The sequence below is a fragment of the Sus scrofa genome, chromosome 14 (genome assembly GCF_000003025.6).
Source record: "Sus scrofa isolate TJ Tabasco breed Duroc chromosome 14, Sscrofa11.1, whole genome shotgun sequence".
In the NCBI taxonomy this organism is placed as follows: Eukaryota; Metazoa; Chordata; class Mammalia; order Artiodactyla; family Suidae; genus Sus; species Sus scrofa.
This window is the reverse complement of record NC_010456.5, coordinates 35,111,837-35,124,775: the sequence shown is the minus strand read 5'-3', so window position 1 is coordinate 35,124,775 and position 12,939 is coordinate 35,111,837. Positions and strand designations below refer to the sequence as shown.

At 50.3% G+C, this 12,939-nt stretch overlaps 1 protein-coding gene across 2 annotated transcripts in view; it reads right to left on the bottom strand.

Moving 5' to 3' along the window:
- Positions 1-11,878, bottom strand: part of NOS1 (nitric oxide synthase 1) — a 186,400-nt gene extending 174,522 nt beyond the window's left edge. The window contains exon 1 of one of the 2 annotated variants that reach the window (XM_021072695.1): positions 11,506-11,878. The gene's annotated coding sequence lies outside the window, so the exon portion shown is untranslated. The remainder of the gene's footprint in view (positions 1-11,505) is intronic. The other variant, XM_021072697.1, reaches the window with a different exon arrangement.

Sequence of the window (12,939 nt, the reverse complement as noted above, 5' to 3'; positions counted from 1 at the left end):
GGTTCAGTCCAGACAGATGGGAAGTGAAGCTGGGAGGAGTGAGAGAGTTGGTGCAAGTCCAGGGCCTAGGGTTACATCTGGACTTTGTCCCAAGAAACTGGGAAGCCTTGGATGGATGTAAAGAGGCTTGAGTGAAGAGAAAGGCTTTAGAAAGTTCTCTCTCAAAGGAAATGGATTCCCTTTTCGGACAGAAAGGGCACATGGGAAGCAAGTCATCAAACTCAGTCAGGAATGATTCAAAAAAGCCTTCTTCCTTCTGAAATATGGTCTTGCCGTCTCCCTTCCCAGAACCACTTTATGCCTAGCTGAAAATCCAGTGATCCTGGCAGGAGGGGAGATAATGGTTCAGATAGTCATTAACATTCTCCTCTAAGAGGCTTCCTTGAAGCTCTAATGGGAAGTTCAGACCCCAAGTCAAGAGGAGAATTTCTATAGCACGTAATTATGGGCAGCGATGTCCTTTGCTTAGTCAGTAGGGATAGGCTTGCATTCTATCCGCCCCTCCCCTCCCCTGGCTATGGTGGTGGCTGGGGGCTTGCTGTCCAGATGGTTAGGGGGTACCTACTAAGAGCCAAGGGGCAGAGCATAGGCCACAGACTTCCTGCCACCTACTAGGTGCCAAACACTGTAGTTGGCTACAAGACAAACTAAACCAGGTCCCAACTTTCCAGAAACTTATATTAGGTAGAAGGTACCTGTGCATAGAGTGAGTGTCACCATCAATTAGGCAGGACAAGGGGGAGAAGAAAGGAAGGTAGAACGTCAACATCTCATCTGAAATAGTTGCAGAGTCAAAATGCACCGTCTGTGCTTGATGGACTAAGAAATAAAAGTGGAAGGCATTTCTTAAAGTTGCCAAGGTAACCAAGGTGGAACTAAAAATAATTATAGACTTATACTGGGAGGACAGGGTGGGAAATGTCCATAGATGAGGCCTAAGTTCCGTAAATCAATGAATGTCAAGTATATGGATAGGAGAGTTGGTGATAACCACAGAGGAAACAGCCAGAAGACATCGGAACAGTAACCTTTGGAAAGCAGGCTGAGGGTAGGAAGGAGTGAGGAACTGCTTCCCGATGCAAGGCTTGCTCCCTTATTTGATTATTTTTCAACCATGTGTATGTTCTTAGATAAATGAATTTCAGCATTCACATGGAAAGGAATCTTAGCTTAGTAGAGTCAATGGCAAAAGCCAAATGTGGGGCACAGGCAGTTAACACCATTGGATTTGGAGCAAAGTGTCTCTGGATGCAATTCAGATGGGTGGTAACCTTGGGTGGGAAAAAATAATTCCATCTTTATTTTATTAACCTCTCACTGAAAGTTAGCACTTGCTTTCCCTGCGAATACAGAGAAAAAGCCATGCTGGTGTCATCAGACCTGTGTTTTTAACCACTAATCGAAATCATAGGCATTTTCACTTCACTTCACAATGGTGGCAAATATCTCGAAATACCTAGGTTCATCACTCCTTCAAAATCACTTTATGTTAGACTCACATCTACTCTTTAATTCTAAAAAAGAAACATAAAGAGTCCCATATCACATTTGTGTTTTTTTAAAAAATACATTTTGGGTAACTGTATCTCGATATAATGGGTTCCTTTGCAATCCTGGGTGTTATTATTACTTTTTAATGCCTTGAAAAACATTCCTCTGCAAAGGGGTGTATGGGTTTCACCAGATGGCCAAGAGGTATATGATGTGAGATAGGCTGGAAAGCTTTAGAGAAAGGAGGGCATCTGGGGGTGAAGGCATTTGATAAAATCTTCCCAGGCAGAGAGCAAGACCTATAGGTTGAGGCAAGCTGGTACCCAGGTTGATGGAGAGACAAATGGAGGGTGCTGATGAAGGGATGCTGGTGATGGCTCAGTGGTACCATCACAATGACAGCAGCGACGGAGGCTGTAAATTACTGAGATCACAAGGTTCCAGACCTTTGCAAGTGTTTGACCTTGACAGTAACCGTAAGAAGATACTAATGCAATTTCTCTTTTAAAGCCAAGGAAACAGAGCTGGCGTCATGTTTAGGGGCTAGTCTGAGGTCCCATAGCTGGCAAGTCATAGAGCTAGAATTCAGACTAGGATCTGCCGGATGCCTCAGCTTGTCCCCTGACTTGTTTGTCTATACTGCTAAGTATGGGGAAGATCTCATTTAACCGACAAAGAAACCAAGGTGGGGACAAATGGAGTGAAGCCAAGCCCAAGACCCCAGCATGCCAGGGAAAAGCCAGCTGAGGATTTTTCCTTGACTGCTTTCCTGCTAATTCCTTCCTCTCCCCTCCTGGCATGCCATGGCTCTGGGAAGCTCCAGGAACCCTGTGCCAGTTCTTTGGGCATCACCATCAAAGCTCAAATCCTGCCTAATCTTCCTTTAGCCCATCACTGACATTCCTTCCCATTTTAGCCTTTGGAGCCTCCTGGCATTAAATCTTAATGCCCTCATAACTTCCTAATTGGGCTCCCTAACTCGAAGGCACACTGTCCCCCTGTCCAATCAGTAGATGCACCCAAACTTAAGTTCCTGAAATTGGGGCCTCACTGAGGATTCTTAAAACACTGAGTGTGTTAAAAGTGTTATCGTGTTTCTCTTTGTAGGATGTTTTACCATCAGCCTTTCTGAGATTTGCTGATAATTGTCTTATCACTAAGACTTGCCACATGATTCCAGTGGCTGTTCTGTGATGATGGCAACTGGGCTGAGCTGTCCTGCTTTAATTACTGCACAGGAACAAGAAAGGTCGTGGATGTAACACAGAAATGATTCTCTTCATGCCTGGCAAAGGCCGATGGTGGGAATACCATGCCGTACGGACAGAGGACTTGTGGTGGTATGAGGACAGTGTGAAGGGAAAACAAGTCAGGGTCAGATGGGGAAGTGACTGGGGGACCCCAAAAGGCCCTTGGGGCCATGCATCACCCACTCACACAGCAAACAGAACTTCACTCCAGCCATTTCATACATGTTTTTGAATTCGAGTTTGATTTGTTTTGCGATTGGGGTAGTATTCAATGATGAGTGGATTTGCTCTGGTTTTATAGGGATATGAGCATAAAGAACGCGTACCTTTTTTTTTTTTTGGCTGGAACCCATTTAAGCAGTACTATAATAAAAATATTTTATGACAACATTGAGAGGGAACATCTGGGGGAATAGGTGCCCTTGAAAATGTTCCATGTTTGTGGAAACAACCCAAATGTCCATCAACAGATGATTGGATTCAGAAGATGTGGTATATATACACAATGGAATACTACTCAGCCATAAAAAAGGATGACATAATGCCATTTGCAGCAACATGGATGGAACTAGAGAATCTCATACTAACTGAAATGAGCCAGAAAGACAAAGACAAATACCATATGATATCACTTATAACTGGAATCTAATATCCAGCACAAATGAACATCTCCTCAGAAAAGAAAATCATGGACTTGGAGAAAAGACTTGTGGCTGCCTGATGGGAGGGGGAGGGAGTGGGAGGGATCGGGAGCTTGGGCTTATCAGATACAACTTAGAATAGATTTACAAGCAGATCCTGCTGAGTAGCATTGAGAACTTTGTCTAGATACTCATGTTGCAACAGAACAAAGGGTGGGGGAAAAATGTAATTGTAATGTATACATGTAAGGATAACTTGATCCCTTTGCTGTACAGTGGGAAAAAAAAATGTTCCATGTTTGAAGGACATTGATCTGTATGTTATCATTTTTTGGTTTGTTTGTTTTAGTTTTCCTTTTCCATGTATTTATATTGTTTGTTTTTACTGAAGTATAGTTGATATACAATGTTGTGTTAGTTTCAGGTGGACAGCAAAATTATATATACATATCTATTCTTTTTCAGATTCTTTTCCACTATACTTTATTACAAGATATTGAATATGATTCCCCATGCTATACAGTAGGTCCTTGTTGTTATCTGTTTTCTATATAGTAGTTTGTATCTGTTAATCCCAAACTTCTAATTTATCCTTCTCCTCTTTCCGCTTTCATAGCCATAAGTTTGTTATCTATGTCTGTCTTTTTCTGTTTTGTAAATAAGTTCATTGGTATCATTTTTTAGATTCCACATGAAAGTGATATGGGCTATTTTTCTCTGTCTGATTTATGTCACTTAGTCTGATAAACTCTAGCTCCATCCATGTTGTGGCAAATGGCATGATTTCATTCTTTTTATTATATGCTATCATTTTGCAGGCTGCACCCACAGCTCAAAAATTGCTGCTCACTTAGGACGGATACTTCCGATACTTCACTGGCTCTGTATCCTGCAGTCTCCTTACACAGGCCCTTCACTCCAGCCAGACAGGTTGATTTAATAATCTTCAACCAGTCTATGCCAGTTTCCAGCAATGGCAGGTAAAGGTGGGGTGTGCCAGTGGCTCAAACCAGCACCTCAAACTCTGACTAGTACCTGGTAAATGGTGACCGCTACTAACACCAGCATCATTGCTATCTCATGGGGCTGATGGAAGAGACAGCAAGTAGGATAAAAACATCCTTCCTGATATTCCTGTCTCTGTCTCTCACAAACTGGCCAGGAGAATACAAGGGAAATGGAGATGAAGATGTCTGCCAGAGTGAAGAAACACTTGGAAGGAGACGTAAGGGGCTCCATGATGCTGTGGGAAAGAACAGTCTGGACTGGAAAACCTACAGTCTTGGCTGGGGGTTAGGGGGAAGGCGCAGTGCTGTGTGACCTTGGACAAGCTACCTAACCTCTCTGAGCCTCTGGGTTTCAATAAGCGGACAAAGGATCATCCCAGCCTCACCCACTGCACAGAGCAGGTGGGAGGCTGGTGAGGGCAGGGATGCCGAAGGAGGCAGTGACAGCAACAAGAAAGGCTACTATTTTATCTCTAGAGTAATAGTGACAAGGTACAGGGTCAGAGAGACGCTCTGAGAGTCAGAGAAACAGAGAGAGACAGAAAGGGAGAGTCCTCTCCCCAAGGCTAACTCAGGTACCATCCCCAAGGGCTTTCGCTTCCAGTTCCTGCCTTCAGCTGGGTTCAGCTCATACAGACTTCCTGGGGCTGCCTTGCTGGCAGCTGAGCTCCCAGTTGGGGAGCCTGGAAGGATCAATCATAGCCTCCTGGAAGCAGAACCTGTGTGGGGGAAGGGAATTGGCTGCCTGGAGTGGTGGTGCCCACAGTTGGGCAGTGCTAAGCTCAGACCACGCCACTGGGGCCTGGAGCTCAGCACTGACCATCAGCTCCTCAGAATGCGAGAGTCCCCACTTCTTATATCTTCCATGGGTAGCTGGCGGGGAGGCCCAAGGATGAGTAGGAACACTGATTGCGGGCATTAGCAATATGCAAGATCAAGTGGGCAGAAGGATGCATTGTGTTTCCTGAATCTGTGGGACTTGTTGGCCAATGGCAGTGCTGGCTTCCTTAAGACTGTGTTTGTGTTCTCTGCTTTGGGGTTTGACTCTTTCAAAATATTTGGTCTTTATTTGAGATTGTTTGTTTTTCTTTGTAAGCAGCAAATATCTCTTTATAATGCATTGTTCCAGGGGAATCATGGTGAACCTTTACAAGCCCATTTTTCCCCCTTCCTCACTGTATTTTCTTGAATAGTGAGCTTCACATTGATTTAAACATTTTTTATAAGAATCTTCCTCTTAATTGCAAAGTGATTTTTCAAATGCAGTTTGGCGGGGGATAGGGGGCGAGGGATTTGTTCATGTCACAGTCATTCACTCCTAATGAAGTGGAAGGGAAGTGGAACCAGGAGAGACACAGGATTAAAAAAAGAAAGAATAGAATCAAAGGAGAAAAACAGTATAATGGATGAGTGTGGGCTCCGAATAGGCATCTTGTTACATGTGGAGCTGGAAGAGATAGGGAGTAATCAGAGCCAGGATTGGACCAAAGACCTAGTCCTGGGGCTAAAAGGCCTGGCCTCCATCTCCCTCTGGACCCGGGGGCCTCAGTTGCCACATCTGCGGAATGGGATGAAGCCATCTTTCCAGGGCTGCCAGGAGGGCCCAGGGAACAATGAAGGAAGGGGAACGTGCAGGCTGCAGGTGAGATGCACACTTGAGGTGGGCTTCTTACACACGCGGCGGAACGGGGGTCACACTAAAGGGGCCTCAGGACTCTCTAGCTCTCAGCATCCGGGAGCTGATGAAAATACATTGACTCAGGTACCCACTCACAGGTATGGACACCTACGCCACGTGCACACACACAGGTATACACACCCCTCACACACCCTTATGTGTGCCCATGTGGGCAAGCTCATTCATACACACCCTCACACACCCATCTGTGCTTCGTTACACCCACCCCCTCACACGCCCACATATACACCATTAAATACACACAGCCTCTGTGTGTATCCCTGCAACGCCTCTCACACACACACACACACACACACACTCTCTCTCTCACAGGGGCTTCCTCACACACACAATTTTACACCTCCTCTACACTTTCTCACACACATGCACTTAAACACATTCTAGGAGACATATGAACCCTCATACATACACCCTCACATCCGCCCCTTATTTTTGCATATAGAGACCCCAAATCCCTCACACACAGCCCCCACACACACCCTCACAATACCCATCCTCAAACACACACCCTCACACACACACACAGCCTCATAGCCACACACACCCCCTCACACACACCATCACACACACACATCCCCTTGACGCCACACACTCCCATTCCTGCACATAGGTCCCCACAATCCCTCTCACACACACAGCCCTCATAACCCTCTAATACATACACACCCCCACCCTTGCCAACGTCCCTCTGATACCCCCTCATCCACATGTGCACCTGCCCCTTCCCACCATCCTCCAAATACAGCCCTGCACACACAGCCCCGCACACACCAGGTCTTCCATTAGACCTTCGCTCCCTGCCTCCACGCCACCCCCCTTCCCAGCCAAGCTCTGGTTGAAAGCAGAGCGGATTTTGTGTGCCCCCTGCCCCCCGCCCCCGTGAGCTCATGCCTTCAAGGACCTGCCACCAGGCCTCTGCCATGGACACTCAGAAAGTGCCCAAATCTTCACTCCCCCTGACCCTTCAGCCCTGTCCCTCTTTTGGTCCCTTGTCCTTGGCTTTGATGATGACCCCCCACCAGGAGCTAGTGGGTTCCACGTGAGATTAGGGATCCTTTCTGTCTTATTTACAAATGCATCCTCAGAGCCTGGCACATAGTTGGAATTCAAGAAATATTTGTTGAATGGATGAATAAATGAATGAGGGTGAAATACCAAGGGAAGGGGAGGGTCTGCTCAGCCCAGGGCTCTGGGCTCTGGAAGTGGAGCCTGGGCACAGCCTAGGGGGCCTGCCCCTCTTGGTTAGTTCCAGGGCCCTCCGGAGCCATCCTGGCACAGTTCACACACATCCCATCTTTGTCTCTGCCTGAAGGACCCACAGTACTGACGCTACTGAGGATCTGCCGATGGCAACCGTGTCTGGCTCACATTGTCCTGGAGTCTCCCAGGTCCCTCTGGAGTTTGCAGGTCAGGACCCAGCTTCCGAGGGAGCACAGTGCCATAAATCCAACCCTGCCTCCATTCACCAGCTTGGCCCTCTGCACTGTCCCAGTACATACTGGTGCCGGGAACCGGACTACTCCATTCACATGCCAACCATTCCAGAAGGGAGGCTCAAGTAGCACCTGCAGCCTAGAGCTGACCAAACAGAGGCTCGAGGAGTGAAGTAACAGGCCCCAGGCCAATACCTGGCACGTGGCAGTGCTAGGATTTGAACCCAGGCCCTAGATTCCTCGAGGCCACAGTTCCCTGACTTCCCACACTGTGTCTGCTGTCCCCTCACGAGATCCCCCCACCCTCTGAGCTTCTCCATGGGGTCAAGGCACCTTCCATACTGCCCTTATCTGCCCTCTGCCTGCCTCCCCACTGGACCAGGAACTACTCAGATCCCCTCTGTGTGGCAATGTGCCTGCTCCCCAGCTACTGATCTTTTTATCCTGGAGAATTGCCTTTCATAGGGAAGCTGGCTTGACACCCCTTGCCCTAGCTGGGGACACCTGGACCCGGTGACTGGCTGACATGGGGATAGTCAAGCCTTGCCCCCTTGCCTCAAGGTGGCTTCAACTCTGCAGTGCAGCTCACACTCCAGAGCCCCCCACAGGATCAGCTGAGCATCTCCAGCTGAGCCCCTTCTGCTGCCCTCTCCTGCTTCCCTCGATCTTCCTTGCTAGAAAGCACTCCCTCCACTCATTAATATTTGTAACCTCCAGATCCAAGACCAAGTCACTTGGATAGTGGGAATGTCAAGTGTCCTTTTTGAAGGAACAAGACATTTCTCCTGCCCTCCATGCAAAGGCTCTGCTCTGATCACATGGGCCTCCTCGGTCAGGCGCAGAGAATCAGTTCTCAGCCAAGGGCAGGAGCGTGGTTTATCATAGCCACGACTCCATCCCTTGGGCCTTGGCCAATGCCTGGCACAGAGCAGGAGCTTAGTCGATATTTGTTGAGTGAGTGAATAAATGTATGAATCAATGCATCAATGAGTGATGGCCTTAATCCCCCCCTGCCCAGATCCTGCCTTTCTCCAAAGCTTCAAGGCAGCCTCAGCCCTCACCTGCCAGGTAACCTCACCTGCCAGGTCTCCTCACCTGCCATGTTCGCCCTGCCTGGCTTTGACCTCACACCAGAATGCTTTGCCAGCCACCCACACACCCTCAGGGTTCATCAAGGGACCTTGGGACCTCCCTCAAGGGCAGGGGATCAGAGGGAGCTTGGGCTGGGCTGGACAGCTCTGGTCCAATCTATTTCTGTGAGGTTTTGTTTGGACAAAGGTGCTCTGTGGCTGCAAAGACTAGGAAGCTCTTTGCCGTCTTGCATTTTTTTTTTTCTTTTTGCTATTTCTTTGGGCCGCTCCCGCGGCATATGGAGGTTCCCAGGCTAGGGGTCTAATCGGAGCTGTAGCCACCGCCCTATGCCAGAGCCACAGCAACGCAGGATCCGAGCCGCGTCTGCAACCTACACCACAGCTCACGGCAACGCCGGATCGTTAACCCACTGAGCAAGGGCAGGGACCAAACCCGCAACCTCATGGTTCCTAGTCGGATTCGTTAACCACTGCGCCACGACGGGAACTCCCCGTCTTGCATTTTATACCTTCCCCACTCACCCTCTTCATGAGGGTACAGGCCTTGTCACACTGCCCCACCCAATCTTGTTTGTGGATGTCCTGCTCACATCTCCATTAGAGGGGAACCCCTTGAGAGCTCTAGCCTAGAGGTCAAAAGCTCAGACTTTGGAGTTAGGCCATAGGCAGGCTAGGAAGACCCTCACAGTCTCAGTTTCTGCAGCTGTAAAATGGAGAAGTAATAGGATTACCACCTAATGTGGGTGAGAATTCAAAAATGAACCATGTACTATGCTAAGCACCGTGCCTGGCTCATGGTAAAGGATAAGTGGTACCTTCCAGGATTTATTAATTACCTGAGCAAGTGCCTTGGTCATACTTGGTAATTAATCACCCAAATTATCATACTTTCTTTTGGAAAAGGAAGTTAGAGCATGGATGTGTGTAAAGCTCATCTGGATATTCCCCAGAGGCCTAAGAGGCTACACATGGTCACAATCGCTGGGCTCTAGTGAGAGTCACCAATTCCAGGTGGACAGTGGGGACATTCTAAGTGGCAGCTGCATGGCTAATGGGGTCCTTAGGCCTTGCTGCAAAAGGCCCAGAGAAGGGACCCCAATGTTCTGCTTCTTAGGCATCTGGCTTTCTTCCAGATCCAGGCTCATTGTGTACAGACCGCAAGGAAAGTTGGAAGAGATGATGATTTCTCATTTCCCACATTCACTGGTGTAACTGCAGCAGCCAGCACAGTGCTGGGTGCATGGCAGATGGTCCATAAATATTGTGGGGTGAAGGAACGAATAAAGCAACAAAGGATTGAATGAATGAATTTGAAATCTACCATGGGATATTTCCGCACATAGTCTAAGAGTGTATCAATTGATATTTTTGAGTGAATGAACACATTCTAGGGTCACTCGCATAGTCCCAGTTCTGAGCCCAGGTTCTAGCCCAGAGGAAGCCTGCGATAAATATTTATGGAGGAAATGAACTAGATCCAGCCTTTCCCAGAAAGCAGCTGAGCTTCAGCTGTGATCGCCTCCGCCCTCTTCCCCACTCACCCAGACCTGCAGACTCATGCGTTCCAGGGACCAAGCCTTCAAATCCCAGCCACTGGGAAGGGGTTAGCCAGGAAGCAGGGTGCACAATTGGGAGACCATCTAGCTGGCTTGCCAGGGAGCTCATGGGTGCTTCCCTGGGGAAACACAGCCTCCCCACCCCTGTGGAGTAAGCTGGCAAGAGCAGATTGCAATGAATGATCCAGGGACACTGCCAGGGAGCCCCTGTCTGCACAGCACTGGCATCGATACAACCTCACATGTACACACAGATGGGGACATGTGGCTGTGCACTGCTAGCCACAGGGCTCTCTGTCCACAACCCATCCTTCCTCCCGGCCTCCGTGTTAGAGCCATGGTCCAGAGTGGGCTCCAGCGATTCACATGGGTGACCCTGCCCACCTCCCAAAGGCACCCACATGGCACAAGCACGTGGATACACACAGCACTGCTCCATCTCCCCAGGACCTGCCATCCTGTCCCAAACACACCTTGCCTCTGCTCCCAGCAGGCAGAGGTCACAGACCACCCAAGTGGTACCACCAAGAGATAATGCCATGTCACAAGGGACCCTTTTCGTGGATAACAGAACCCCTATTAGTCAGGAACTGGGGCTCAGTTCAGAGTGTGGGCCCAGAGACAAATCATGTCACCATATTGCTTGGAGAACCTGGAGCTGTCCCTCTCTCTGAACCCCCAAGTCTGTGTCATGGAGAGGCAGCTGCCCCTTCCTCTATCTCCTCTGGGGCTGATGCTCCCCCAGGAACCGGGGGCTGGCTAAGGCCCTGCAGAGCTGCCCAGCCTGCACGCTGGACCGGCATCCCCAGAATCATCTGTTGATCCTAGGCTGGGGCCCTGCTTGGCTCTTGGCCGTGCTCCCGGCCACGTGGCACCCTGAAGCCAGAGACCTTCCCCTCAGCCCCAGCCCCGGGGCAGCAGCCTCCCCGCACCTGCTTCCTGCAGGGGTCTCATGCCAGCCAGCCAGACGCAGCCACCCCACAGCGTGAGTGGGCGGTTGGAGGAACAGGGCTTTGGTGACCAGACAGGTCGCACAGAGAGCTGGTTCCTTCAGGGTAAGGAGGAGAGGCTGGGGCCGGAGAGCCTCCACCTGCACCCACGGCCCTCTATTCCCCAAGAGGTCCCCACCTTCCAGGGGTGGCCCCTGTGGCTGCAGGACCCCGGGAGAGGACACTAGGACGGCATTTGGTCCCCTCGGGTAGCCTCCTGGTCAAGCAGAGGCGAAGCGGTCGGGGATGCTGGGAAGACCTGTAACGCCCCTGGAGAGCAGAGCTCATGCCGAGCCCCCTCCCCACCATGGCCAAGCCAGGGAGCAGAGCTCCTGCTCACGTACTCACCGGCTCCAGCGAGGAGGCCTCCCCCTGGCGCGGTGGCAGGCACCCTGTCTTAGGCCGTGCTCCCCATCTGGAGAGGCCGGCGGCACTAATCAGCTGCCCAGCGTGGTGCGGCCAAGTGGCTGGGGTTTAATTGACACCAGGTGGCCCCTCCCCAGGGGCAGGCTGGGAGGCGGCTCTGCGGGGGGCTGGGAGGCCAAACCCTGGGCAGGGGGGCTGCACCCAGGCCCGGCCGGTTCAGGCCTCCCTGGGGAAGACCGGGGCGGTCAGGCAGCTGCCGGCCACCCCACCCCTCCTCGCCTGCCAGCCGCTTCCATCGCACACTCAGCCCTGCTTCCCCAGGCTCTGACCTTTCTTTCATTTCAGAGGCAGCAGTGGCAGTGAGAGCGTCTGCCCAGGAGGAGGGTGGCTCAAGTTTCCCCCTAGCTGGCTGGGGACAGCCAACGTGTATGCGCTGGGTCTGCAGTGGCCAGGCTGGGCCTGCAGAATCCTGAGGATGGCCATGCACTGCGGTTGTAAAGGATCCCCGGGACCATCTTTTATTGAACACTTACTATGTGCCAAGCCCTGCACGCTGCCCACATTCTCCCCCATTAACTTGAGCCCCAAGAGGTGGCTATTTATTAACCCCACTTAGCAGATGAAAAAACCGAGGCTCAGAGAAGCTAAGCTTCTTCCGTAAGGTCACACAGCAAGAGAAACACCAAGTCAGGGATTGTAACCACCACCTGCACAGTAAGGCATCATTTTTTAGATAGGGAAACTGAGGCTCAGAGACAGGAAGTCAGTTCTCAAGGTCATACAGCAAAGTGTGGGATGTGGACTTGCTACCAGACATATTGGGCTAGGCTGCCTGGAAAAAGTCTATGTTTGTGCTTTTTCTCTGGACCCACATGAGTCCCTGCTTGTATTGGGGCTCCAAGTTTGAGCCATAGCTGGGATTTAAGGGAAAGAACACTGGACACAGAGTCAGAAGACTTGTGCTGAACTTGCTGTGTGACCTTGAGGACATTACTCTACCTCTCTGGGCATTGCTGAAGCTGCAGTGAACACTAAATGGGACACCGTGTTGAAAGGGCTTTGTGACTGAGACACACAGGGCAGGATTGGGGAGTGCCTATACTGCCCTGGTACACCTTCCCAGACACCACCACCCCACCCTACCCCTGCCCTCACAGGGGAGGGGGAGCAGCAGGACCAGGCATTTAAGAGCCTACACAGGCTCTGCAATCACACAGATATGGTTCAATCCCTGGCTCTTCCTCACCAACTGCTTGACTTCAGAGATCACTTCCCTTCTCGGGGGCTCAATTTCTCATTTCTAAGACGTGCTAATGAGCACTGCCTCCCTGCCTGGGCTGTGTGAGGATAAATGAGAAAACAGCCAGCACCTGCCTCTTCACTCAATAACATTCATTAAGCACCTACTATGTGTGG